Source organism: Gopherus flavomarginatus, chromosome 8 (genome assembly GCF_025201925.1).
Source record: "Gopherus flavomarginatus isolate rGopFla2 chromosome 8, rGopFla2.mat.asm, whole genome shotgun sequence".
In the NCBI taxonomy this organism is placed as follows: Eukaryota; Metazoa; Chordata; order Testudines; family Testudinidae; genus Gopherus; species Gopherus flavomarginatus.
The window spans coordinates 20,524,482-20,549,935 of NC_066624.1; positions in this window are offsets into that span (position 1 = coordinate 20,524,482).

The following is a 25,454-nucleotide window of genomic DNA, read 5'->3' on the forward strand; positions in this document are numbered from 1 at the left end:
ACAGCCACCTCTTGCCTACTCTATAGAAAATTAACATCACCGCTAACTTCATTCACTGATCACACTGACTTGCAACATGATCCTCATAACCTATCCTAATACTTGTATGCATAGCTGATATGTGTGAGGTGAACATGGGCTGAGAAAATGCATTAAATGTCTCATTTCTGGTGTCACCTATACATCTGTATAGTACAGTAACAAAACAGATAATGCAGAACCTACAGACTGGAACCTTTGTGAACAATGACAAATAGTGCTCGCAGCAAGCGCTGTCAGATGAAGTTTAATCGCACTGAGGCCGTCCAGATGGAGATGGGAATTGGCTTCATCATCATAGGGCAAAGGCCATGAAAATGACTCAGACTAGTGTGCCTCTGATGTCCTGCAGCTTTGAGCACATTCACTGATGAACTTTCCTATCACCGTGGAAATAATAACCTCTTCAAATGTCAAGCTGTCGCTTCCTATAGTTTGGAAGTTAAGTTAGAAACATATCCAAGTGTATGCTGCTCAGCTGGTTGGCAGGATATCTGTCATACCTCTCCACTCACTCACTGACTTGCACTTTAGGGAGAACACTCATCAAAATTATTTACTGACCAAAGGGAACAATATGTGAGCTGGGGAAAAAGAAGTTGAAGCCAGGTTTGAATTAAAGAGGAGGGGAAAATGTGTTGTGCTTTTTTTTTTTTTAAAAGTGGGTAGGGGGAGAAAAATCCCAACTGTTAGACTGTAGCCTATTAATTGTTTGCCTTTGAAATCCATCCCAGTTCTTCTTGACTGACAACACCACCAGATTTAGGAGCGACGAGACACAATGAGGCACAGTTTATAATTTCTGTCTGGCTGTCTAGGGAAAGGAATGCTTCTGGGCTGCACCTGTTCCATTGTGGTAACACTTGTTTTATCACTATAGCTACAAAATGGCTGATCCTCCGACTGGGACTATGGTCTTGTGCTTAGCAAGTTTTTTGAAGGTGAAGTATATTTTCTACAGACGCTATGAAACCAAAGGCAGGATGTTTACTGTGCGCTGTAGATGTTAGTTATTATCTGGCAACTTCAAGTGGAAAATACTAATAACATTAAGTAAAGGCAGCAAAATTATAACATTTTAATAGGCCTCAACCTTTTGCAATGACACCCTTTTAATACTTTGATCTGATTTCAAACAACGGAGGCCAATTTTTTCCTATTATGTTTAATAAATTACTACAGCATTGGGACCTGGCTTTTTTTTAAGAACTCCCATCACTAACAGGTACTTAGCATATAATCCAATTTTAAACAAAAAAGTGGTTTAATTTATCTTACAGTCACCACAGAGGCTATAGAACTTGAAATTAATAAGGTTAAGACACGAATTCAATCGCCTGGAGTATTCATTCAAGAAGATGGAAAGCCTTTCTAATAATAGAAATATGTGATTGCCAACCTGCAGTCTATAAAATCTAAGGGACAAGCGTTAAGAGAGAAATGTAACAGTCTGAGAAGAACGGAAATGGAGAGAAAATCTGTGAAACTCTTTTTTTGAAAAAAGTAAGAAAAAGGAAGCAGGAAATCTTGTATTTTCACACTTAAGGAAAGAAATAACTCAGGTATAGTTAATGAACATATTAAATGAGGGGAGCAGAGCAAGCAATAAATGAGCTAAGATAAAACCCCATCCTCCATCCCCAAAAGATAAAAAACCTAGAGCAGCAGAGGAAAACAAAATGAATAATGAGAAGAAAACAAGTTTCTCAAATATATCGTAGATTTGTTCCTGTGAAAAGCCAAATACTGAAATCTAACTTAGGCAGACCTTCCACTGATTTAACTCCACTGAGTATTGGGATATATAAAATAACTAATGGGGTCTGAAAACAAGAGACATTTTTCATAAACTTCCATGAAAAAATTATTTCAGTCTAGACTAGTTCACAGCTCAAAAATTTAGACTTTCATAAAACCTACAAGTAACTGGTCCCATATCAAAACAGATGCAAATTATATAATGTGGATTTTAATGAACTATTATGATCTGGTCAGACCTGCATAATATAGGCCATAGAATTTCATCTAGTGATTCCTGCTTCTAGCCTAAGAATTTGTGATTGGATTGGAATTTATGTTGTAGAAAGCATCTGATCTAAAGACTCTAGTGATGGAGAATTTGAAACATTCCTTAGTAATCTGTCGTTACTATTAAAAATTTGTATCTCATTTCCACTTTTAACACTGTTGACTTCAGCATCCAGCATTTGGATCTTGTTATGTCTACTAAATTTTGTATCTTTTCCCTATCAAGGTAACTATAGATAGATTGTGATCATGCTGCATCTTGAATGTCTCTTTGATAAACTAAATAAATTGCACTCCTTTAAGTCTCTCATTAGGTGTGTCTCCTTATTTTTTAAATCAGCTGGGATCTGACCCTTAGTTTTTTAAAATGTCTAACTGTTCTTATTAACAGTTTTTTCAAATTTCTCTTTGAAATGAGAATACCAAAACTGGAAATAGTTAGTGGTCTCATCATAGGTTTGTGCTATTTTTCTTTTCCATGCCATCACACTGCTAGCTCATGTTCAGCTGATTATCCACAGTGACCATTATAGTCCTTTTCAGAGTCATTGCTGTCCAAGGTATTGTCCCTCATCATATAAACGTAGTCTGTATTGTTTGTTTCTAGATGTAGGCCCTTGCATTTAACAGCCTTATTTGTATATGGTATCTTGCATGTGATAAGCAACATTTTGATATAAGTATGGACTAGACACAAACTTACTTCAGTTGAGAGAACTAACAGAATCAAAGTACAAAGTAGAATAACTGCAGTAAGTAATCTGTGATCATGGGATTAGGCAATCTGAAATTTCACCATGGCATGGTAAATAAGAAAAGGCGAACATCTTGTATGTTGCTAATTTATGAGGAGGAATAGTGAAATCCCTTGTTCATAAGTGTGGTAGAGAGCTATAGTACAGATCACTAACCATTTAAATATCTTTGGAAAGTTCAAGGGAGCTGCCAGTCATAGACGCATAGACTTTAAGGTCAGAAGGGATCATCGTGATCACTTAGTCTGATCTCCTTCATATTTCAGGCCACAGAACTTCACCCACCCACTCCTGTAATAGACCCTCTGACTGTGTTACTGAAGTCCCCATGTTCAGTCTAGAACAAAAGAAGGCGGAGGGAAAACATAACCTCTATAAATGCATAAAGTAAAGAGGACAAGGATCAATTATTCTCATTAATCAGTGAGGACAGAGTGAGCTGCAGCAGAGAAGATTTAGGAAAAATAGCACAACTATTAGAATAGTTAGGAAATGCAGTAAATTTCCAAGGGATTTTGCCAGTGCCATCACTGGAGATACTCAAGGCTAGACTTGACACCTATCTTTTGGGGATAGTTTAGGGATAGTGAGATCACCACTGCCAAGAGGCCGGTTAATGGATTAGGTTGACCCAGCAAAGATTCCTTCCAAGCCTAATAATTTTATGGTTTGAGACCACCAGCACAACTATTTAGATACTCAATTTCTCAGACAACTTTCCAGAAATAAAATCTGTTCATGTAAAGTTCATGCATATGTATATGCTCCTGTAAGTGTGGGGTAGAGCTACGTTATGTAACTATTTGGGATCCCTTTAATAATTTGAGAAATGGTGTTTGGCAGGGCAACCACCTGGTCAGAGAATACAGGCAAAAGTGTACTGTCATTGATGTTCTGCTATTTATATTTAGTCCATGCTGCCAGTGACTGTGCTAGAGAATAAAAACAAGATAAATCTCCAAGAACACATAATGTACTGTAATCCCAAGTTTTTGTCCTTGTGTTTACAAAGTATCTTATCTCTCTTCTTTACAAGGTATCAATGAGAGAAATGTGACATGTAACATCTCCTAAAGTTCACTTTCAGGGTACTCCTTTTGAGGGACTCACTTTGCACACCCTTTCCTTTGTTATCTGCAATCTCTCTGGTGTTCTTTTGAAATAAAATTCACATTTCTTGCATCTCTTCTTTCTCTCAGAAAGGAGGCTTTAGAGATAAATTGGACAGTCAACTATTATAGTGCATATTTCTATTTCTGGGGGAAATTCTGCTATATGAAGATGTTATCTGGCCAGAAGGCCCTTGCCCTACAAGAGCCCATCTTTGTGATTAGAGCATCTGAGAGGGACTGGCTGGCTCAAAAGAACCTCACATTCCAAGACCTCATCCCCAAAGTGTTGGTTGCAGGAAGATGGTATCTGGATAGAAGACTGGCCTAAGACCGCATCTCGAGAAGTGTAGGTTCTTCTTCACCCTAGCAGGAAGGAAGTAAATAGAGATGGATTGTCTTAGAAAGAAGACAAGAGAGATGAGGCAGCCTGGGAACTGGGGAAGGAAAATGGATGAATGATCTACACTTTGTTGAGTTTGGAGATAAAGTACCAAAAATTCCTCTCTCGCTGGCATTGATATATGTTGGAGTGGCACTGGTTACACAAAGCCTCAGTAGTACAGAGAGCTCAAGTCATTCGTAGATGCAAATACATGCACGGACATCTACAAGCACATTAGAATTTATAATGGAGAACTCAGACTTTAATGGGATAAATAATATCATATGCTTATCTGTGTTAGTAAGAACAGTTAGACATTTAAAAAAAATGAGGGCCAGATCTCAGCTGATTTATACCAGGTGAGGAACTGTCCCTCATATGTTAAAAAAAGTCTATTTATTTTTCCATTTATGTTTATGCTATTTGCTTTCTGCTTGCCCTCCTCTTGGACAATAACACTGGCCTGCTCTGTTTCTTTAAACTCAGTTTTCCTTTCTGTCTCAGTGTTGCTGTGTCTGTCCTTCAAATGGTGCTGAGGAATATTTCTCATTCCATAAAATTAAAAAAAATCTGTATGTAAAAATTAAATTAAAAATTATTTAATAAAATCTAAATGTTGAGCTTAGCCTACCTAACATGGTATCAGACTACCAAGTGAGTTAGAAGCCTAGCAATATTCACTAACTACGTTGGTTGGCTGACTGCATTCAGTGGGTATGAATCAGCGCGTGGTCTTTGTCTGTTTGCTTGGGAGTCACACCTCCATCAATCTGATGAGATGCTCCTCAGATTTCTTCCATTTCAGAGACTTCTTACTTGTGCTGGGATCACATTTTAAAATTCAAACTCCAGCACGAGCTGGGCAATGATAACTTAAAAACCTGAGCAGCAAGTGCTGCCGAACTGAATACTAATTAGTTGGATCAGATTTAATTAGAACGTTACGTTCCAGCCCTTTTCCCTACCCATTCAGTGTTATGACCACAAATCCTTGAGCCCAGAGTGGAGATATCGGGCCAAATTCTATGCTTAGTTGCACTGGGGTTACATAGATGTAACTGAGCACAGAATTTGGCCTGTAGGTTCCCCCGTTCAGTCTTTTTTTTACCAAGCATTAAGTCAGAAAAAGGATTGCTACAGGAAGGAGCTTTCCTGTTTTACTTAGCACAGTATAGCGGTGGGGAAACAATGTATTGGAGTGAAACTTACAACCTATAAATGATGGTTTAAAAATGTAAGATACTTTATTGTGCATGGATACTTCTAAAAGAGGTTAGCTTTTAAACTTCATTCTTGGATTTAGTACCAAATTCTGATCTCAGGTACACTGATGTCAATAATGTTACTCTGAAGTTACATTTGAAGACAAAAATCTGGCCTTTGGTTCTTAGTAAAGATAAATACCTTGAAGAAATTTGGTTCACAAATGAAAAGGCAGTAAAGGATTCTGTAAATAGCGGTTTCAGGGGGACTGACTCATTCAAGATGGGTTTTAGTGTCACTCTTGAAGAAAAACCAGGAATTTTGCACCTTAGAGTTCTGAGAATCTGATTGTTTCAAATTATGTTAAAATTATATGCTAATTATATTTTACTAATACAAATACAAATTTATATTTAGCACCTTTCATCCAAGGATCTCCAAAGACAATATGAATATTAATTAATTAAGCCTCACAACAACCTTGTGAACTACGTAAGTACAGATGGTTAAACTGCTGAAGCACAGAGAATTTGAGTGAATTGCCCAAGGACAACGAACAAAAGTCCTGACATTTTGTACTCTGTTTAAACTACTCTGGAAAACTGCCTGCTTTAAAACAGCATATACATTATACGTTTTCTCCTGTTTTGGACTCTTACAAGTAATTTTTTTAAACAGCTTTTGATATTCAACTTTTTAAGAGCACGAACTGGTATCTACATCTTAAACTTCTTGCGCACAAAGTTTTGATTTAATGTGTCATATTTAGCGTTTGTTTCCCAATCTGTCTTGAGTGGCTATTAGGATTTTGTGCCTTTATGTGGACATGGCAGTTTCAGTCAGTTCCAGGAAAAAAGTAATAACTGCTCTTTAGCAGAGCATAGGTTTTAAAAGTTAATGAGAGACACTTGAAAACTGGCAACTTTTCAACGTAGGAAGAAAGAGTAAGTTACATCTGATGTAGTCAAGGGGAAAAAGAAACAGAAGACGCCTCTCCCCCCAAAATAGTCTTGGCAAATGCGGAGTAGCAGATGTGATGCTAGATCAGTAGCACCATGATCTATTGTCAAATACTTGACAATGGATAAAAATTTCCAAATGGATCCACGGCGGTGGGAAAATCTTGAAGAGTTAAGTCAATTTCTCTTCTTTTCTTTTTCTTTTCTTTTTTTTTTTTTGCATTTCTTACAGATTTATAGGAAGCATGAGAGGGGGTGTGTGTTTATGGATGTAATACAATAAAATAAAATAAAACTGCTGCAGTCTAGCAATGAAAACCAGCTGAGTTCAATCATCAAGATGTTTAGATTCAAACCACCATGAGAATGACTAAAAATCACAAAAGTACCATAAAATACAATGGAAGCAGTATTACGAATATTAGTAAGAGAAAGTATTTGTGTTACTTATAGCTAAAGTGTTAGGGCAGAGCTTTTACCAGGGATTATGGGCATTAATCTATGGTTACATCTGCAGTTTACAGACCAGACCTCCTGAGATTTTTCAAAATTTGTACACCCACTAATAGTAAATCACAGCCATGAGGTTAATAAACCTTTTGCTTCTAGTAGGGATGGTGAACTAGATTGAACCCTATTTGAAACTCAGACCTTTTAGTCCCATTGCCCCCATTTTATTGTGGGCAGTTTAGAACAAACCTGCAGCTGTTCTGTAACAGTCAACATTATATAACTGCAAGTATGTGATTTTAAAAAAACTACTAACAACAACTCTGGCACTAGGATAAAATAGCCCATAGGAAATACTCAGCATTAAGCAACTAGTTTATGGACTTAAGAGGCCTCAGTGGAACTACATCTTAAGTCAATTTAACTTTTGATACTGTGAATCCCATCCAAACAACAGACAGTAAATAAATACATCTTTAAAAACAAGCTTTTGGGTGTGTACGTGACCTTGGTGAGTGAAATTACAGCAAATGTTAGTGTGTGAAGGTAATTAAGACATTTTATTATCCTGTGTTTCAAAAAAATAATCAGCTTTTATGGACCCATGTCATAGTTGCATATACTGCTAGTTCAGTTATATTTATACATAGGGCCTACCAAATTCCCGGCCATAAAAAACGTGTCATGGACTGTGAAATCTGGTCTTTTGTGTGCTTTTATCCTGTACTATGCAGATTTCACAGGGGTTACCAGCATTTCTCAAATTGGGGGTTCTGCCCAAAAGGGAGCTGTAGGGGGTCACAAGGTTATTTTAGGGGGTCGCAGTATTGCCATCCTTACTTCTGCGCTGCCTTCAGAGTTCAGCGGCCCGAGACTGGTGACTGATGGCCAGGTGCCCAGCTCTGAAGGCAGCACCACTGCCAGAAAGAGTGCAGATGTAACGGTAACAGGACTGCAACCCCTACAATACAACACACACACCCCTACAATAACCTTGCAACCTCTGCCCCCCGCAACTCCCTTTTGGGTCCAGACCCCTACAATTACAACACCATGACATTTCAGATTTAAATAGCTGAAATCATGAAATTTACTATTTTAAAAATCTTATGAGGGTGAAATTGACCAAAATGGACTGTGAGTTTGGTAGGACCCTATTTATACACAACTCTCAAGTGTTGTGCAGCTCCATGTGTGATGTTTTTATATAAATTCAATGAACTAATTTGTAGATCTGTTAAAAATCTGCATATATATTACCATAAACTTCTGCTTATAGCCAGTGCCTCTGCCCCATGAAATGGCAGTGGTAGAATATGGAGATAACAAAAATGTGACAACTCTGTGTGGGTGAATAGGTATCAAAGTGTTTAGGGGTGCTGGGGTAGGTGGGTGGATACTAGAAGTTGTTTGGGGTTGCTGGGTTAGGTGGGTGCATGTGTTTTGGTGTGTTTGAGGATGCTTGGGTAGGGTATTGGGTGTCTGAATAGTGCTGAGATTTCTGGGATTGGCTGGATGCAAGGGTGTCAGGAATAGGGAGGCTGTGGTTTATGAATGCGGTACTGTGGTACCTGCTTGGGGGTTGGTAGCTGGGATTTCTGTGGGACTTAGTGAGAGGCCAGAGCCTGGGACCAGCAGTGAGCATCTTTACCTTGTGTTCCCACCATCTACTGCCACTGCCTTCTTTTGCTGCTACTGCTGTCCACTGCTTCTGGTTGGTATTTCCCTTCTGAAATCCAGCAGAGGGAGCAGTGAAGGGGAGGGAGCTTGCAGAACAGGTGCCAAAGTGGCCTCTAGCGGGAAGAACTGCAGGCCTGCCTACAGCTCTCCTGGTCACCTGAAGGTGCGGTTGTGCTGTGGGAATGTGTGGACGGGGTTCCCAAATGCCTGAGTATCGGACAAGATAAATGACACTTTAGAACTCTCTTTATATGAGTGTATACAGTGTTCAAAGGAGGCAAAGTGTCCAGCATGCTTTTCAGTTTTTTTGGTATCCCTTAGAATGTATCTGGATGCCTGACCTTTACTTATGTAGAACAGGGAGCGTCAGGGGAAAACAAGAGTTCAGTCATGCTTTATACCTGCTAGCCTTTTTCCTACTAATAATATTTACCAAGGATCCCAGGAGCAGTGATAGCACTTCCTTAAAAAAAGATCAAGATGCCCAGTCCTTTGCTGCATCCAGACTCCACTTGAGACATCAAAGGTTGGGGAGCCCACAGAGGAGCTAGTTTCTGTGCTTTGACCTTTGGGGCACCCTGGCTGTCTCTGAAGTATGCCCTGGCTGCATCTGTCCCATGGATTTGCCAGCCACTGTTTATCAGAGCACAGAATACTTCAGCCATACCCCCGTATGCCAGAGGCTCGGAGGGAGTAGCACAGGGCTGGTTGCTTGAGCTGGCTATACCTCATAATCAGAGTGGCACAGAAAAGGCTGCTGTGGGGCTAAAGTTTGAGCCCAGTTTGTGTAAATGGATATTTTAAAACTGGAGAAAGCAGTGTCCAGTGGTGAAACCAAAGGACTGGGTACTGGAGTTTCTGGTCTCACTCAGTGTGACCTCGACACGTCACTAAATCTTTCTGTGCTTCAATTTACTCACTTGTAAATATGTGAATACTGAAATCTACTTTATAGTGTTGGTAAGACTTAATATTTGTGAAGTACTTTGAGATCTGTGGATGAAAGATTCTAGAGAAAAGCAGTGTTGTTATAACTTCATAGGAAATAATCACACTTACAGCTAAGCACACTAAAATGGGCACTTTGGGCTTCAGAAGAGGGCATCAGTTGACTGTTGCAATGGTTAAGGTGGATTTTTCCCAAAATATTCATATTGCAACTTCACAACCTTTTTTGTCAAAACTTTTTCTTTAACAAAAAATGTTGACATTTTCCACTGAAATTTTTAATTTTGGTCAAAATTGTGACAGGGTTTTTCACAAAAAAGACAAACACCACAACACCAGACACTATAAACAAAAAAAATGATTAAAATTTTCCATTTTCAGAAAAAAAATCAGTTACAGTTCAGTTTCAAAAACTGATTTTTTGTTTTACTGAAAAAGAAAACCAAAAGGGTTTTTTGTTTTTCATTAAAAATTGAATGTTTCTGTGGGAATCTTTAAAAAATAGACAAAGTTTAAATATTAAATAAATGGCTTCGTATATATTTTATTTTGTTTATTGTTACCTTTGGCCAGTGGATCACTGCAGGAGACAGATAACTGAACAAGGATTGAACAGCCTGTATTCCTTTGAAATAAAAACATATGTATTGTACTTGGTGACTTTGTTGATGCTCCCGGGACGCAGCTAGAGGTCACGTGGACCAGTGGTTCTTAATCTGTGGTCTGCAGACCCTGGAGAGTCCACAGACCATGTCTAAGATGTCCAAAGGGATATGTACCCCCATTCAAAAATTTTTAGGGGTCCAGATGTGAAAAAAGGTTGAGAACCACTAACTTGGACCTCAGATCACCAAAACTTAGAACCACCTATAGGAACAGAGAAGGCAGCAGGACCTCTAGAGGAATTTGGGAGAAAAATAAAAGCTCAGTAGGCTGTCAGAATCCCAATGGAGTGAAGGTTTTTAAACCTCTAGAGCAGGTCTGCACGACATACGGCCCATTCCACCAATTCCCCCCGAATCAGGCCCCGCGCCTAAGAAGGCCCCGCACCCAGTGAGAATCCCTTCCCTGGCTAGAGGTGCCTTTTTAATTTTTACTCACCCGGCAGCACTTCAGGTCTTCAGTGGCACTTCAGCAGCAGGTTCTTCAGTGCCGCTGAAGACCTGGAGTGAGTGAAGAACCCGCCGCCGAAGTACCACTGAAGACTCAGAGCACCACCCGGTGAGTACAAGCCCTATGTGTTTTTTTACAAGTCATCCCTGCCGGGGCCCTGTCGAAACTGTTTGAATTGGGCCCCGCACTTCCTAAAGCCGGCCCTGCGTGGGGGGTGAGTAGGCAAGGGGCGGGGTGGGGCAAGCCAATGGCTGGCTCGATGGACAGCTGGCTGGCTGGCTGGCGGGTGGGCTGGGTGGTGAAGAGGCCAGTAGCAGGCTGGGGAGTGAGGGTGAGTCAGTGGCAGGGGGCAGGGGCAGAGGGAGACGGTAAGAGGACAGCGGCGGGCAGGCAGAAGAGCTGACGGCGGGGGGAGCAGGCAAGCCAGCAGCGGACAGGCAGGTGAGCTGGCAGCGGCGGCAGCAGTGGCGGGGGGTGAGTAGGTGACCCGAAGGGGTGGGGGGATGATGAGCTGGGTGGGCAGTGGCAGGGAGGCAGGTGAGCCTGTGGCAGGGGAGGGGGGCTGAGGAGGCGAGCGGGCATTGGGGGGTGAGTAGGTGAGCTGGGGGGATGACGAGCCGAGTGGGCAGGTGGGCAATGGCGGGGGGGCAGGTGAGCCCCCGGCGGGGAAGGGGGGATGAGGAGGAGAGCGAGCGGGTGGCTGGAGGCAAGCCTGGTAGGTGACCTGGCAGGGGGGCTGAGGAGGCGAGCGAGCAGGCAGCTGGGGGTGAGGAGGCGAGCCGGGGGGGATGACAAGCCGAGCAGGCAGGCAGTAGCAGGGGTGCTTTATACTTTAGGGTGGGGGTGAGGAGGCGAGCGGTGAGTCAGTGGCTGACCTGTTCTGCTGATCTTGTGTCTCATAAAAATTGGTCCTTTTTGCTGCTTTTCTCAGCTGGGGGTTGTCCCAATACTACAAAGAGGGTGTTCCCAAAGGAAGGGGTTGCTTCTAACCCCCGTGGCCATCAGTGTGTCTGCTCTTCTCTAGTCAGCCCACTTAACAAGTTTGATTGTCCTTGGTCTGGCTCCCAGCCCCTCTCCAAGGGTTGCAGCTATCTGGAGGTGCCTGCCTTTCTCATTCACACCTCATTCATTCAACAGGGCAACTGATTACAAAGTAGGGGGAAGATCTTATTCTACTTCTAGCAAAAAGACATTTTTCTTTTACCTTAATTATACTACCTCAGGGGCCTGCTATAACATATTACCAAGGTTCAATACCGCTGTTTCAGCGGGGCGGCACTGGGGAAGGAGGGTTTGTTTCTACAGGGCCGGGTGGCGCTGGGGCGGGGGGTGTATTTCAAGGGGGCTGGGTGGCGCTGGGGGAGGTGTTTCGGCGGACTAGGGGGGTTCGGCCCTCAGCTGTTTTCTTTGGAGTAATATGGCCCTCACTGCTTTACGAGTTGCACAGGCCTGCTCTAGAGTATTAAAGGTAGACTGTGCTATTTTAGACTGCAGTAACATAGTCTTCAGAAGAAAAGTTGGTAAATGTATCAAAAGAAAAGTCAAAGAAAGCGAATGTAAAAAGCCAAATTTAAATCAATTTGTTTTCAGTAGATTACCCTTAGAAATATTGTTAATAATCAAAATCAACTAGAAGGAAGGAAATACGAAACACAAACTCAGGGCCAGCACCAATGTTTTTCCCTTGAAATTTGAGCTTTGGATTAGTAAAAGGTGAACCTTAGTGGACCTGAAGTCTATCCCAATATTTCCAGTTGGAAAACCTTGTGAGATATTTCAGGCATTTCCATTAGTCTCTGGTTTTGGATACAGTGTTTCCATGCCATGTGAACAGCATTTATTTCAGTATTTCCTCTTCCAAACCTGACTTGCCCCTGTGGGGTAGATAACTTAGGTATAGCTCTTTTATTGTAAGCTCTTTAGGGCATGGATTGGGGCTTCTCGGTGCTATCACAATACTCTAATAAAAAGTAATTTGGTGCCTTTAGACATATGATGGATGGATAAACATGTACAAAATTTAAATTAAAAACACAAAAACAAAACGGATGTCTTCTACCCTACTTCTGCAGTCACAGAGCAAATTTTAAATTAATTTATATTGGTGGCTTGATGCAGTTTTAATTGTATCTAACCTGGTTCATCCATCTTCAGAGCCGATCATTATCAGTTCTCTTGGAATAAGTTGCGGCTACGTCTCCTTACAGCAGGCTCCAGAGCACTCTTATGTTTTCTGGAGGCTTTACGTCATAACCAATGATAAAATGAAAACAACATTTCTGTAAAAGAAACAGTTCATTCTCTTGGGAGAACCCATCACCAGTTTACAGTGGGAAAGATGCATGTCCAATTTATTCATGCTATGTTTAATTAAAATTTCCAGAGAACCGTTGTAGCAAACATGTGAAAAGGTCAAATCCATCTTGATTGCTACTGAATCTTAAGGAGGTTTGCTTGTAATAGAGTCTGTGAATGTCTGACTAGGTTTCAGCTGAACAATAATGCTTCTCTTGTTTAATCTTGAACATGAGAGAGGAATTATTTAAGTTTAGTACTAATGTAGGCACGAGGACGAATGGGTATAAACTGAATATTAGGAAGTTTAGACTTGAAATTAGACGAAGGTTTCTGACCATTAGGGGAGTGAAGTTCTGGAATAGCCTTCCGAGGGAAGTAGTAGGGGCAAAAGACTTTCCTGGCTTTAAGACAAAGCTTGATAAGTATATGGAGGGGATGTTATGATAGGATCATTAATTTGGGCAATTAATCTTGAATTACCACCAGACAGGTCTGCTCAATGGTCTGCGGGGAGATGTTGGATGCGATGGGTACTGAGTTGCTCCGGAGAATTCCTTCTTGGGTGCTGGCTGGTGACTCTTGCCCACATGCTCAGGGTTTAGCTGATCGCCATATTTGGGGTCGGGAAGGAATTTTCCTCCAGGGTGGATTGGCAGGTGCCCTGGAGATTTTTCGCCTTCCCCTGCAGCATGGGGCACGGGTCGCTTGCTGGTGGTTTCCCTGCAGCTTGAGGTCTTCAAACCATTTTTGAGGATTTCAATAACTCGGTCCTGGGATAGGGGTTGTTATAAAATTGGATGGGTGGGGTTCTGTGGCCTGCCTTGTGCAGGAGGTCAGACTAGATGATCAGATTGGTCCCTTCTGACCTATGAGTCTATGAGTCTATGAGTCTATGGGGCAGACTAAGTTCAATATAAAGTAGGTTAACTGGGAAGACAGGCTGCAGTCCTGCAGAAGGGAATATCTTGGTTATATATTATGCTGTTATCTAACTGATCTGTATTTCTTGTACTGTAAATAAGAAAAGAAATTCTTTACTGTAAAACTTTGTATATAGTGGGTCAAGTCCTCAGGTCCTGTAAATCGTTATAACTCCATTGAAATCAATGGGGTTATGCCAAATTACAAGAATGGGTACCTGGCGCACTAAGAAAAAGACTAATTACACAGCCATCTTGTTATGAATCATTGAATAATAGATATTTGCACTGATTATAGGAGAGAAACCAGGTCAGTATTTCAGACCACCTGCCTCATCGTAGTCTTCTTGTCAATTGCTGCATAATACAAAGAGTAGGACAGCTGATGATCCTGTGAAACCCACATTGCTTTCCAGAGGTCTCCCATGCATAGAGCAAGCATGCATCTGCACCACCCCTCAAAAGAGTTCAGGGTGTACTCTCCTCTGCAGCCACCAAGGCTATCTAACACATAGGTGAGTGAAGGGGGATTGTAGGGCATGGCCTTGCTACCTACCTACTCATTTAGGGTGACTAGCAAGTTCCCTAGGGGGAAAGGGCAGGAACTATAATTGTGCCTGGTTCTTGCCTGGGATAACTTACAAGGAGAAGGCTTCTTGCATCTGCTGCAGACTTGCTTGTGTACTCCCACAAGTGCCAGGAACAATTCAGCCTTTACTGATTAATCCTTGCAATGCCCATGTGAGATAGGTAGGAATTAACCCATTTTATAGAAGAGAAAATGGAAGCAGATGGGTTATGCAACATGCCCAAGGCCACAGTGTGAGTCATTGTTAACACTCAAATTAGAATTTGGGAATTCCTGGTTCCTATACCTGTGCTTGGGCCAGGTGACCATACATCTTCATTCAGCTGCTCCCTGTCCCCATCCCCCTTTCCCTCACATGTGTTATTTCAATACCTCCATAGCCAGTCAGCAGTGGGGGAGGCTGAGGCTGGTAGGCAGCTCCAGGATGCTGCCTCCTGGTTCTCAGTGCCCATTACCGTCATCTTCTGTGTGTGCTGGGTCCTGTTTCTAGACAACTGGGGAGTGTCTGGTGGGGGAGGTGGTGAGAGATAGTATCAGAGCAGTATGGTGGGAATTTTGCACAGAACCTGCACACACTCTATCCAGCTCCAGCCAGAACAGTTGCCCCTCCCATGTATAAGCAACAAATTCCCACACATTTGTAGGAAAAACAAAACAAAACATCCCATTCTGGATATCAGTACTTTACCTTCCATTGAGGGGCTTCAGATTTATGATGCACTGTGTTCAATACTGTATTTAACCATATTAAAAATCAAAGAAATCCAATTTTTTTCTTTGATGTATTTTTCTGTACTGGGATGCACAGGCAACTAAGTTCTTTCCTTATGCTCAGCCTAGTTCCACAGGCCAACACATCTTTGTACTTTTAAGGGGTTGCAAAAGCACTGGAGGAAGCTGAACACCCAATGTTATAGGCTTTTCCCTTCCCTCTCTTCAAGGATTTTAAATCCACCTCTTAGCAGGCTATGATAGAAAAACTGGCTGAATAGGCTAAAGGCAGTTTCTGTCCATTTGCTGGTTCTTTAGCAGTTCAATCCATCATAAAAGTACCTCACCTTTGATTTCTTTTGAGTTTCATTCTAAAAACTTAAAGCTAAATAAACCTGAAATTAGTCCTCTTTTTTCTGCCCCATCTCAAACTCACTTCTTTCCCAAGTGGAAAATGTTGGGTAAGCCTGGAATGAGTGTGATTCCAGAAGGGAATGAGAACACAGGCCAATCCCTGCTGACAGTTACACCTGTGTGGCCTTATTGACTTCAGGGAGAACAGATTTTTGCACAAGAATAGATTTTGGTCCCTTCTGCTTTTTCACACCTCATATAAGCAGAATCTCATTCACTTTCCTCCTCTAAATTCTGAGCACTTTAAGGAAAAAAATAAGGAAGGTCTGCTGGATTTACACATGCAAATGAAACAGGAACCATACCCTTCATTCTACACCAGCCTTAAACAAACACCAGACCTGAGGTAACAAGGGTGTCACTACAGCAGCCTTGGTTGGCCTGTTCTTTTGAAAGATCCTTAACAGTTCTTTTAAGATGCTGATTTTCAATAAAATCTTTTTGTTCAGGGGAGCAGAGAACACAGTAGGGAATAGCTCTGTTTTGTCAACTCCTAGTCATTCAAAAGCTGAAAGGCTTTAGATTATGTTTGTTTAACGTTTGTACAGTGATTTTGAAGAGCTAACATAGTACAGAAGTCCTAAATATTATGCCTGGGCAACCACCTAAAGATCTGTGTCACTTCTAGCTGTTACTTTTTTCTTACAGAAAGCTTAAAAAACCAACGCAAACCATAGGGGAGGTTGTACACAGAATTCATGCTTAAATAACCGCACATAGAGCTGCTGATCACACATTCTAGAATAGATAATACTTAGTCATGCCGTGAGTGCAGGAGACCAGACTAGATGACCTCTCGAGGTCCCTTCCAGTCCTATGATTCTATTCTATGATTCTAATTGTAAGAAGAGCTTGGTGATAGACTGGCCTGATGTGGTGAATCACAGGAGATTAACTATACAAACTAGGTATCATCCCACAAATAATATTTGGTTCAAGCAGTAATTCATTGTCCTCAGCCAGTGCAACACTGGGAGGCAACTTTCAGAGCTAGGTAGACTAAAATACAGTGCCATCCAATGTAATTTCCCTATTAGCACATCCTGTACTTCAGTGGCATTTACACTTGAGTGGTTTTCTTTTACATAATAAATGTTGGCTGCCTCCCATAAAAATTGCCTTCTCCCTCTATGTGAAAAGAGAGATGCACAGCGTCTTGCCCCTCTAGATATGAATTGCACAAATTGGGTTATGTTATAAATAAGAAATAAGTTTATTAATTACAAAAGGTAAATTTTAAGTGATTAAATGGGACAGCAAACAGAACAAAGCAGATTACTGAGCAATTAAAACAAAATACACAAACTAAGCTTAATACGCTCAAGAAACAGGTTACAAAATATAATTTCTCACCCTAAATTTTGCTTTAGGCAAGTTGCAGAGTTTTGGTAGCTTAGAGTTTCAGTTATTTCTCTTTACAAACTGGACCCCCGCCTCAGTCTGGACTCAACCCTGCCTTTCCCTTCAGGTATTTTAGCAGTCTTCCTTCCTGGGCAGTCCTGATTAATTTACTCCCCAGCCTTAAATAGAATTTGCATAAGGCAGAAATCCTTTGTTTCCAATGGAAAAATACTAGCAGTGTCCAAGGTTGTACTCCATAGCAGGTGACATCATCAGATGACCCTGAAGTGTCAAAGCAACATCCCAGGAAGCTCCTGAGGAAGGTGGGAGATTAGTATCTTCAAAGTTCTATTGTCCTTCTTAAATGGCTCATTCATGCTGATCACCTATGGTCTGGTGGGCATTCCCCCAAATACACACACAGTTGTAACTGTTACAAAGTCTATATTCCTAACCTCAGATACAGAAATGATACATGCATACAAATTGGATACACATTCAGTAGATCATAATCTTTTCAATTATACTTCATATGACCCATCTTGCATAAAACGTATCTAAGTTATGCCATATTCATATCATAACAATATTTCTACGAAGAATATGGGGTGTAATGTCACAGTGACAAAGTAGAGTAGCTTGCACCAATTGGGAATTCAGTAGGTATGTAAAATAAGTAACTGACACAAAATTCAGCCTCAACATAAACAGGCGTAACTCCCATTGACTTCAAGGCTGAAAGTTGTGGCTGGTACAGATATGAATAAAGTAACTTCAACATTAAACATGTTGTGAATGATGTGGATACAAATTAAAGTAATGCTGTGGGGTAGAAGGGCTGCTTTCTTTTATACTCTCCTGTTCGTTGCTTTCCCTGCAACACTCCATTTCCATCTCTCCCAAATATAAGTTAGGTTTATTTCATACTAATATTGAATACCAAAATAGATGTATGTTTAACTGCTTACCTCTTCCAGTTGGTATTCAGATAAGGCAGTCATGGGCATAGTATATTCACAGACTGTCTTGCAGGCATCCCTCCAGGAAACCTCTATCCATTTATGTACTTTTTGTGAGGAAAATCTTATGTAAGATGAGCAAATCACATCTTTTAATCATAGAAATGTAGGGCTAGAAGGGACCTTGAGAAATCATCTAGTCCAGGCTTCTGCGCTCAGTCAGGACCAAGTAAATTTAAAACACCCCCGACAGGTGTTTGTCTAATCTGTTCTTAAAATCCTCCAACCTCTTTTGGAAGCCTATTCAGCTTCACTGTCCTTAGAAAGTTAGTTAGAAACTATCCTTAAACATTTTCCTAATATCTAACTTGAATCTCCCTTGCTGCAGATTAAGCCTTTAGCGGACATGGAGAGCAATTGATCATTGACCTCATTATAACAGCCTTTAACATATTGGGAAATTATCAGGTTCCCATTCTGTCTTTTTTTTTCAACACTAAGCATGCCCAGTTTTTAACCTTTCCTCATAAGTCAGGTTTTCTAAACCTTCTATCATTTTTGTTGTCTTCTGGACTCTCTCCAATTTGACAACATCTTTCCTAAAGTGGTACCCTGAACTGGACGCAGTATTCCATCTGAGGCCTCACCAGTGTCAAGTAGATCAAGACAAATACCTCCTGCATCTTTACATACAACATTCCTGTTAATATACCTCAGAATGCTATTAGCCTTTTTTGCAATTACATCACATTGTTGACTCATATTCAATTTGTGATCCACTCTAATGTCCAGATCTTTTTCAACAGACTACTGCCTAGCCAGTTATTTTCCATTTTGTAGTTGTACATTTGATTTTTCCTCCCTACGTATAGTACTTTGCGCTTGTATTTATTGAATTTTCTCTTGTTGATTTCAGACCAATTCTTCAATTTGTCAAGGTCATTTTGAATCCTGTCCTCTAAGGTGCTGGCAACCCCTCCCAGCTAGGTATCCTCTGCAAATTTCATAAGCATTCTCTCCATTCAAGTCATTAATGAAAATATTGAATAGTAGTAGACCCAGGACAGATCCCTGAGGACCCCTATATAGCTTCCTTATGAGAGTGTTGTGGGACTGTACCAAAAGCAGGACTGGCTCCAGGGGTTTTGCCACCCTAAGCAGCCCCCACCCCCCAAAGCTGCAATCGCGATCTGTGGCAATTCAGCGAGAGGTCCTTTGCTCCGAGCGGGAGTGAGGGACCCTCCGCCAAATTGCCGCTGAATACCTTGACCTGCCACCCCTCTCCAGAGTGGCCGCCCCAAGCACCTGCTTGCTAAGCTGGTGCCTGGAGCCAGCCCTGATCAAAAGCCTTACTAAAATCAAGGTATAGCACATCTACAGCTTCCCCATCCAGTAGGCCAGCAACCCTGTCAAAGAAAGAAATTAGGTTGGCATGATATGATTTCTTGACAAATTAAAATTAATAAGTGTGTTGTTCATAAACAGAGAACCCCATAAAATTTAGCATTTCTTATTTAAAATAAAAATTCTATAAGTAAATGTAATATCTGCCTAGCAATAATGACACACTCCTGTTACACAACATGCAGCTTTCCAGCACTTTGTCTCCCCATGTCACAGCTTTTATTGTGCCACTTTATCCCCTTTTTCAGAGAGAGCAATACCATAGTTCTAACCAAGTAATGCAGCCACCATTTTTTTCCATTTAAAAGAAAGAAAGCACTATCAGAATGTAACAAGAACATGTTTTTCTAGCTAAGCCAATTGATTTTAAATTTGGGTTCTCAAAAAATAAAATTAAAATTGTTTTTGGCCTCTATCGGTCTCCCAGGACTAGAACTCTTTGGAGATGCCCATATACATCAGCCTTGGTTTGCTTACTTCAAGCTCCCTTTTCCCTCCCTCTGTCCTGTTCTCTACCTGAAGATAACAATTAATCTTTACTGTAAAAAGCAGTGGTTCTCAATCAGGTGTACATGTACTCTTGGGCATACTCAGGTCTTCCAGCGGGTACATCAACTCATCTAGATACTTGCCTAGTTTTACAACAGGCTACATAAAAAGCACAAGCAAAGTCAGTACAAACTAAAATTTCATACAGACAATGGCTTGTTTATACTACTCTGTACATTGTACACTGAAAAGTAAGTACAATATTTATATTCCAATAGATTTATTTTATAATTATATGGTAAAAATGAGTCAGCCATTTTTTAGGAACAGTGCACTGTGACACTTCTGTATTTTTATGTCTAAATTTGTAAGTGAGTAGTTTTTAAGTGAGGTGAAACTTGGTGGTATGCAAGACAAATCAGACTCCTGAAAGGGGTACGGTAGTTTGGAAAGGTTGAGAGCCACTGGTATAAAGTGTAGGCGCTGAGCCATATTCAGAGGTACATGTAGAAGGGCAAGGCTGTAACAGATAAAGCAGCCAACAAGAAAGTATTAGAGGAAGATGAGTCTTGCTAAAACAACACCCTGTGCTTGTGAATTACATGCACTTGAATTTACTTATGCCCACTAACCAGTATATTGTTCATACTGCCATTTACATCACCTCTGAATTTGCCTCATAGCACACAATCTTGCTATGTTTGAAAGGGTTGGCAAAAGCCCATCACCTTCACTGGGAGTGGAAGCAGGCCCGTAATGGTGTTGTTTTTTACTCCATGCAGGTCTGCAAGTAGGCACATGCTTAAAATTCTGCATATAAACATTTTTTTCCTAAAATATTTTTGCATATTTTTCCTCAACTTTTTCTTGCTTTTTAAATTTGGTTCTGAGCTTAATGTGAGCAGAATGCTTTCATCTAAAAATAGTTTACCCACATTTTTTATCCATTAGACAGGCTGTGGTCCTGTTCTGCTTCTCCCACCTCATCATACTGTTCTTCCTCTGAGGGCGGCAATAATGCCAAGCTGTAAAGATCCTTTCCAGCGCCTGTATCTGGCCTCTTAGAAAAGTCCACATGGAGTTTTGCTGCAATGTAAAAATGGACTCTGGGTCTGTGATGTGGTTAAATCAGGGGTTCTCAAACTGGGGGTCGGAACCCCTCAGGGCATCACAAGTTTATTACGTGGGGGCTTGCAAGCTGTCAGCCTCCACCCCAAACCCTGCTTTACCTCCAGCATTTATAATGGTGTTAAATATATAAAAAAATGTTTTAAATTTATAATGGGGGGGTCCTCACTCAGAGGCTTGCTGTGTGAAAGGTATCACCAGGACAAAAGTTTGAGAACCACCGGGTTAAACCTATTGACAGGTTTCTGAGCTGCTTTGTGACAATGTGTTCAATTCATTCCATTGTGCTTGTTCAAAATTTATGAACTGTCATCACTTCTGGAACATGGTCACACAATTCCCTGATAACACACCCAAGCGCTCCCCTCCCATGGTAAATGCTAATAATTTATTCATTTATACCAAAGTCTCTGAGACTAACCTCAGAACCACTTTTTCATAGAGGTCTGTGGACAAAATATTCAGGGTGTCTCCTTCATTTTGAGAAATTCTTTTTATGGATCTGTGTGCGTCTGAGTAAGCTGTGTTCCCTTTTGGGCCAGTTCTAGTCACACTGAAGTCACATTTTCCCATTTACTGAAATGGAACCAAGATTCAGTCATTTGTGAATAAGGCCCACAATTTGTTTTAATAACCGTGTCATTCTTGAAGGACTCAGCAGTTACTACCATTGATGTCAATACAAGATATTGAGTCCATTAGATGTTTTAATTCCTGAACTGCCTAAGCTGTAAAATTTCTTAATTACAGTCTCTTCAATTTATGTGAATTTTGAGGCATCTGTAAATGACAACAATCAATTACATAATGGTTTCAGAACTTGAGACATGAAAGCTTAGGTAGCCTGAAGTGTAATTATCAGAGGAAAGCAGGCTAAACACATTTAGCTTCTGCCAAAACATTTAACATTTCATTGACTAAGCGGCAGCATCAAAGATTTTTAAGAATTCTGAAGATAAATTAACACTTAAAGGACTGTAGAGGCAAAGGATAACATCAGTGAAAGGCAAAGGAATGCACTGAATGTTACTCTCATGGTGTGGGAAATATTTCGCAAGCCATTGCAGGGTCTGATCTGTGGTTTTTCTTCATGTGGCTCCAATCTGTAGAATTAAGCAATCGTATCTGTGGTATTGCTAAACATGCTAATGCAGTTGGTTGATTTTGTTATGACTTACTCTTTTTTGTCACAGCATTGCAAAGTGCCTCACCCTAATTTAAACCATATGGACAGGGATCATGTCATACTTGGAAAGAAACCAATCAAACAAGACATATAAGGGTGGGCAGACCTGACTTGTTTTAACAAACTTTAAGAAAACATTACTAAGGGGATATTCCAGAAAAACATGCTTACCAAGAGGCCTTGAAACAGATGTTTCAGCTCATGGACTATGTTGCTTCTCAGTTATTGTTATAGAATTCATATAGGTATAACTAACTCAAACAAAGTTTTGAATTACTATGACCTTCTAAAGCTTTTACTGCAAGGTCTTCTCTTTTCTGGCAAGAGAGATACACAGGTCTAAATACTGAGCACAGGCACTGTAGCCTTCCTACACCTTTTACAGATTATTCATTTAGAGGTATCATTACCAATTGTGCCTCTGGATATGATCTTGTACTCTAATGGCTCAATAATCCTCAGTGTGTTTCTCCACTTCAAGCATGTACATACAGTAGGTTGAAGCATGGAGACAAAAATGGAAGATAAACCAGCACTAAAAATCTGTTTTAGTTACCAGGTGTGAAACAGTTGATTTAAAGTGATCTTTTTGGTACAAGCACTATAGATTTTATTTGTGATATAATAAATAGCGATGGACTTAAGTATGTGTTTGTGTATTCCTGAACTGGGGCCTAACTCAGTAGGACAATCCATATCTAATGAATTTATTAGTCAAGAAAACACTATCCTCATCAGAATAATTGATTTAGCTTATCTGTGACTGTTAGACAAGGAACACAGATAGTAATGGAGAGAGAAATGAATTGATTTAAAGAAAACTTAATTGTAACTAAATATAGAAGTTTTGGAGCAAATCTCTGAAGCGGGAAGGGAATGTTCTTGTTCTTGTTCTTGGGGCAAGTTGCCTTAGCACCTTGGTAGCTTGGACTGGAAGAGATGGTGATCATGCAAAACACTGAACAAAAATATACAAACTCAACATTTTTTTTGTCAAATAGCTTGAAATCATTTTAAAGAATTCAATATGGGCAAACGTTAATTTAATTAGGTCCTGTTTACATTAAACTTATACACCTGGGCTTTTACCAGCAATATAGAACTCTTCATTTTTAGGTGAAAGTTGCATTGATCCCTCTCTTCTCCTCTGGTTATTCACACAGACTCCAACCTTCTGTTTGTCCAGACTTATTCCTCTAAAAATTTCTCATATGTAATTGCAATGCTGACAGAACCCGGGTGTTGGTGGGTGGGATCAAACCTGAGACCTCTGTATGAGCCAACAGCTATTCAACTTTTAGCCAAGGCTGTAGCAGACTCATCAATTGCTATTGGGCTAGGTGCCACTAGAGGGGGACAGAGCACAACACCAAGCAGGCATGAGTTACATAATGACACACATCCTAGTAGGGTTTAAATTCCATCAGTCTCTTCATCATGTAAAGTTTGGCTCTTTATATTTCCTTTTCAGTCAAACGAGAACACTGTCCTGAATCAAATGTCTTGCTAGTGATTTTTTAATATGTAATTAAATACAAATATTTACTTTTGAATTTATTAGGAGCTCTTATTTTTTAAATGGCTATTAGACCTTCATGTGGATTTCACATGGGCAGGATTTGACCAAGCAACCTAGAGGTGAAAAGCTATACATCCCATTGCAAGTTATCCCCCTCAGCCGTTCAGTGTCCCCACCACACATTTTAGCCTTGATTAATTATTTTTAGCTTTTTAAAGATCTGTGTTTTCCTATATGTGCATGTGTAATCTGATTACATTCATTCTCATTATGTACTGCTTCCACCATCCATTTCTGACCAGCACTATTCTTTGCCTTTGATTTCTGGAGCAAATTTCCACTTATTCCATAACTGCTACACCTTCAACATTGATATTAACCTCAAATGTAGAGCACTGTCAAAAATATTTGATGGACACAATTTTATCATTAGGAAACTTGCAGATGGACACTGGAGATGACTCATTTTTATTAATGCTCAGACTCTATACGTCATAGCACCTTTCATCAGTGCAGCTCAAACACTTTAAAAATTAATTTGTGTTATAAAATAAAACCACCGTGAGGTAGTTGTTGGTATCTCCACAGCACTTTGAATTGGAAAGGAACATATATGCTGATTTACAAATTCTTTAAAGTTTAAGAAACATTGATCACACGTCTAACAGTCGGAAAATCCAATGAAAAATATTCCCATGGATAAAGTTCAATTAGACACACTAGATCCGATTCTGATCTTGTTTATACTAGTGTAAACCAGGAGTAATTCAATTGAAGTCAGTGGATTTACATCAGTGTAAGCAAGATCAGAATGAGGCCCAGTGTACTCTAAAAATGTCATGAAAGCAAAACATGGTGATATAGTGCTTCTTTGCTTGTTCTGCCAAATTTTAATAGCATTTCTTGGCAATTTGGTGAAACTGGAGGAGACTGAAGTCCCAAAAGGGACACTGTAATGGTTTTAAGTATTGTTTATATTTGATATCGTCGAAAGATATTGGATTCCCCAAAGAAACATTTTGAATTATAATTTGCTACCCTGTTCAGACCTAATTACCATTCAGCCCACATGTTGGGAATGGGAAGACAATAGCTTAGAATAGAAGCCACAGCCCTTCCATGAAGTATTAAGCAGATGTATTAAACGACAGCTGAAGTATAGTATCAGTGTATAGATAACATGGAAAGCTACTGGTCTTCTTTCCTGGTGTTTATTGCTAAGTTTCTGCTTTTTTGTGACTAAGGGCCCTATTCAATATTCCTTATTCCAGCAAAATGCCCATTGGGAAAGAGCCCGAGTCCTATATTCAGTATGCACTCAATCCTTACCTAGGCAAACTCCAAATGGTTTCATAGCCAGTAATTCCTAAGTAAACAGAATAGGATTATACTCTAAGTAACATCCATAGATATGCTCTCTGATAATTGGATCTGCCTTCAGTGATTCCAAGGGGTGGGAGTGGCAGAACTGCTCAGTTCAAGTCCTCGGATGGCTAGGTTCTGCTCACAGTTGTGTTTGTGTTTCTTATTGACTTGAATTTCTGCACACCTAAGGGCAGAATTTGGCCCAAAGTGACCACCGCTAAATTATTGCTGATAACTACTGCCGTACATCTGCAATAGATATTTCACATCGAAGCAAAGAGCACCTTTATGTTGTTTCTCCCTCTCTAAGGCTAGCACCTGTCCTCGGTTTAATTAATATTTGGAAAGCATTATGTTTATGTTTTAGCACTTAGCAGCTCTCTGCACAACAACTGCTCTTAACAGTGTACTGGAGAGGATGAAGCATCGATTGAGTATCATTCAGTGTACTCTAGCGGAGAA